A 4,899-nucleotide genomic window follows, 5' to 3' on the forward strand; every position below is an offset into this window, starting at 1 on the left:
ATGATAACCCTTGTTTCAAAAAATATAACCAACAAACATTCATTTGTGCCTTTATATCCTTTTTTTTAAAATACCTTTTAGCCCCTAACCACATTACAAGCCTGATAAAGTCCACGCAGATTGAATAATGATTGCTCAAATTTTTATAAAGCTTAATTTTGCGATAAGGAAAAATGACTTTCAATATGTTGTAAAAAAAAAAAAGTTGAAAACGAATGAATATATAAAAAAAAGAAAAAGGTAATGTCTCAAGAAGAGGGGATCTCCCTGTAACCTAGCCAAAAACATGTAAAAGAGAATCAAACCATTTGGGACCATCCTTTTGCCCGATCCTTGTCATGCCACTACCTCTTCCAAACAAAACCCCGGGGCAAAGAAAACTGGGGCAACTTTGTGAACCTCACACGAGTTTTTCATCAACCCATACCACGATAAAAAGAACTGGGGCAACTTTATGAGTCTCACACAAATTTTTCATCAATTCATAATCCCATGACCGGGGCAACTTTGCAAGTCTCACTTGATTTTGTTTCACCCCAATTTTCATGGATCCAAACCCCAGCTCATTTTCCCAAAAACAAAATCGGGGCAAAAGTTTTGGTATATCGTGTTTCATCTTGACACTCACATATTGCATCTCCTTTGAGGATTGTAGTACCCATGTGTTGGTCCCAGTCTTCCAAACCATTCCAAACGACTCTCATTCTCTTCAAAACCATCCTCTTTCCAATAAATTCAAGCATGTGTGCACTGATGTCTCGGAAGAAAAGTCAAAATGTAATAATCTCAAAGTTTAGACCTTGGATGTATGACATTCCTCAATTTTCACAAAACGTTTAAAATAAAGACCAGTTTGATGATTACAAGTAAGATGACTGACTCAAGCAAAAAGACATGCAAAACAAAGCAAATGTTTTTCATATGTGCATCAATTCATAAAAATAAAATTTTTCGGATCGAAACCGTCTTCATTCATATGAATGGTTATCGAATCCTTCTTCACCTAGCCCATAAGCCCAGTTTTCACACTAGCCCCTAAACCCTGTTTTTACACTGGCCCATAAGCCCAGTTTCCACACTGGCCCTTAAGCCCAGCTCGCCTGGCCCCAAAAGCCCAGTTTATACACTGGCCCCAAAGCCCAGCTCCCACACCGGCTCATAAGCTCAGTTTCTACACTAGCCCCTAAGCCCAATTTCTACACTGGCCCATCAAGCCCAGTTTCACATTGGTCCCCAAAGCCCAATTTCCATATTGGCCCACAAGCCCAGTTTTCGCACTACCCCCCAAGTCCAACTCGCCTAGCACCCTAAGCTCAAGTTTTCCTTTTTGTTTTGGCCCTCTGCTTCGCAATGGTCAAATTTAAGTTTTTCTTCTGCGATTTTGGCCCTCTGCAAGGCAATGGTCAAATCCAGGTTTTAATTTTGATATCGGCCTTCTACTTCACAATGGTCAAATTTAAGTTTTTCTTCTGCTATTTTGGCCCTCTGCAAGGCAATGGTCAAATTCAGATTTTAATTTTGTCATCGGCCCTCTGCTTCGCAATGGTCAAATTTAAGTTTTTCTTCTGCGATTTTGGCCCTCTGCAAGGCAATGGCCAAATCCAGGTTTTAATTTTGTTATCGGCCCTCTGTTTCGCAATGGTCAAATTTAAGTTTTTCTTCTGCGATTTTGGCCCTCTGCAAGGCAATGGTCAAATCCAGGTTTTAATTTTGTTATCGACCCTCTGCTTCGCAATGGTCAAATTTAAGTTTTTCTTCTGTGATTTTGGCCCTCTTCAAGGCAATGGTCAAATCCAGGCTTTAATTTTGTTATCAGCCCTCTGCTTCGCAATGGTCAAATATAAGTTTTCTTCTCCGATTTTGGCCCTCTGCAAGGCAATGGTCAAATCCAGGTTTTAATTTTGTTATCGGCCCTCTGCTTCGCAATTGTCAAATTTAAGATTTTCTTTTCTGACTTTTGTTGGAACAATCGGTATCGTTCTGAGATAGAGTATGACGCAGCGAAATTAAAACTAAGAGTAGTGTATAAGCGTGTTCGGTCATAAAAATAGTTCCTTTATCAGTTTTAAATTTCTTGTAAAACTTTTATCGAACAGTTGGAGTGCTAAAAGATTAAGGAGTGTAGGGAAGAGAAAAATCACACAAATGATTTTCATACTGGTTCGAATCAAAAGATTCTACGTCCAGTTGTTAATCACTATAAAAAGATTACAAGATAATGAAATGAGTAAGGGATAGAAAACACCTTCCTTCGACAAACGAACCAGAAGCAAACACTCTGCCAACTCGAAGAGAACCGCTCCGACTTTCGACACACGAAACGCGAGCTTCTCCTATTCACGAGACCAGACAGAGCACCTTGCCAACTCAAAGAGAACCGCTTCGACTATCGACACACGAAACACGAGCTTCTCCTATTCACGAGACCAGGCAAGGAAACAGAACTAGCTTTTGAGAACTTCCTCAGACAAACTGTATTCTTCAAAAGACCTAAGTTCACAACATTACTTTCTGAAGTTCTCAAAGCATCTATTTATAAGCCCAGGGTGAGAAACTGAAAAGTCATCTCCCAACTGCCACAAATAATCGATTATTGTAAGTAATAATCGATTATTCAAGTCTGTTACAGGTTTTTGAAAATGTGATAATCGATTATATGAGGTGATAATCGATTATGCCTGAATGACTTGTGATAATCAATTATTGCTTCTTGATAATCGATTATTGCAGTTAAAAATCCAAGTTTTACAGAGTTTAAAAGACTTTCCTACTACATTTAATTTCTACAAATTTGCTTTTAAATAATTCTAGACTCTTCTTCAACTAAGTCTTCTTGCAGCATCATCAAAAAAATTTCTTCAAGTTTTACCAATACTCCTTATTGGTAACAACTTTGGCCCTCTGCTAGGCAATGGTCAAATCTAGGGTTTAATTTTTGCTCTCGACCCTCTGCTTGGCAATGGTCGGATTTAAGTTTCTGTATCGTGTGTTTGGCCCTCTTCAAGGCAATGGTCAAATCCAGGTTTTAATTTTGTTATCGGCCCTCTACTTCGGAATGGTCAAATTTAAGTTTTTCTTCTNGGGTTTCATCCATTATTGTGGTAATTTCCCCAACATTCCACTCATTGGAACTCGGTACTGTATCAATTACAATCCTACCTTGGTTCAAAGACAGTTTGGGCATCCAATGAAAGGGGCACCATCATCCGATTATCTCACTCCACTTTTCATTTATTACGAAGATGGAGGTTTTACTGAAAAGCTAAGGGAGATCAGAAGAGCCTGGGGAAACGTCATGCGGTTCGAAGCAGAAGAAAGGACAGGGGTGACAAACCAAGAAGTCAGTTATCACAATTGGATCACGCAAAGGGTAACCAACATTAAATTGCCATTCAAATCCATCACAGGTCAGCTAGCAGATGAAAGAAAATTTCTAAATCTGGAGTCTTATAAAGTGAAACAATTGGAGAGAGAAATAGAAGAAGCGAAAAATCAGAATGCCAAGTTAATAAAGGAGCTACGAAATGCTCGCAACGATGTTGTAGATTTGAGGGCGGAAAAGGAAGAAATGACGTGGGCATATGAGGAGGTTCTCAGGAAACAAAGCATCGAAAGAGATTATACACTTCGAATAAAGCAAGATCTTGCAGCCGCCAGCACGGAGTTAGCCTTGAGGGTCAAAGAAAGAAATACGGCACTAGAGGCTGAGGAACACTGGAGGTATCTTTATGAAGAGACCAAGAGAGATAGACAAGAAGCCCTAAAAAGACTGAGGGAAGCCCAAATTCAAGTCAAAGAAACAGAGGGACAAATGAAAAGGATGGCAATGTCATTTGAGGTAGAGCTAGATCAGGAGCGGGAAGAGGCGGAAGAAAGGTGACAGGCTGTGGTGAAGCAGATGGAGAGTTGCATTGCTAAACAAGCAAGATTGATAGAAGCAGAAGAGAGAAATCAAGCTATGATAAGGCAGATGGAGAGTCATAGTCAGAATCAAGAGCAGGCCGTGGAACACTGGAAGGGGAATTTCTCTCGGCTAGCCGCCCTTGCCAATGGAGCTATCAAAGATATCCCTAAGATGGTATCTGAGGCTGAAATAATGACACATTTTTGTAACCCACCTGAAGAGGTCACTCTTTTTATTAGTTATTGTAAACAGTTAGTGGGTGAGATGAAGACTTTCATCGCCCGAGCTAGGAACTGATATTTTCATAACTTGTACTTTTTTTCAGTTTAAATAAGGTCTGGTTTTGTTTGCGATGGAATCAGGTTGTGTTAATTTCTCTTACCACGATATCAAGGAGCTGTGATTTCCGCCTTTTCTTCCAAGCATGCATCATTTCTGCATTTTCGCATAATTTGTTTTTCGTCTAATCCAAATTAATTAATAAAAAATAAATCAGTTTAAAGTCAAATAAAAAAACAACGACGAGGCTTCCACGACATCCTTATAGGACTCGAGCAAACGCCAAAGCTATGGAGGAGTGGGAAGATGAACGTGAAACTGTGAAGGCCGATATTAGCTAACTAAAGGATCAAGTCAGTCAAATTTTAGAAGCTTTGAAAGCCATGAAAACTGCAGGAGATACTTCGTCTGCAAGGACCGAAGATAATACTCACCCTCCAATAATAATGCTTTGGGCATACAATTCACGTTTCCAATGTATGGCTTACCACCAGGTTACACACCGCCCATTGGAGATCAGGCAGAGGAGCCTCCTGTGACACTTCCCATAACTAATAGCGTAATTCCCACAAGTACCCAAGGGCCTAGCCATGCAACCGAGGCAGGAACCATTGAAACATCCAAGCCTCTCCACACCGTTATCGCACAAAAAACTCCCTTGCATGCAAAAGTAGAAGGAACAAAAGATAAACTCGACATTTTAGAAGACAGACTGA

At 40.0% G+C, this 4,899-nt stretch overlaps 1 pseudogene; it reads left to right on the forward strand.

The window, feature by feature from the left end:
• The window catches only part of LOC106780291, a 36,971-nt pseudogene that overhangs the window by 10,423 nt on the left and 21,649 nt on the right, over window positions 1–4,899 (forward strand).

This window comes from Vigna radiata, unplaced genomic scaffold (genome assembly GCF_000741045.1).
Source record: "Vigna radiata var. radiata cultivar VC1973A unplaced genomic scaffold, Vradiata_ver6 scaffold_170, whole genome shotgun sequence".
NCBI classification, from domain to species: domain Eukaryota; kingdom Viridiplantae; phylum Streptophyta; class Magnoliopsida; order Fabales; family Fabaceae; genus Vigna; species Vigna radiata.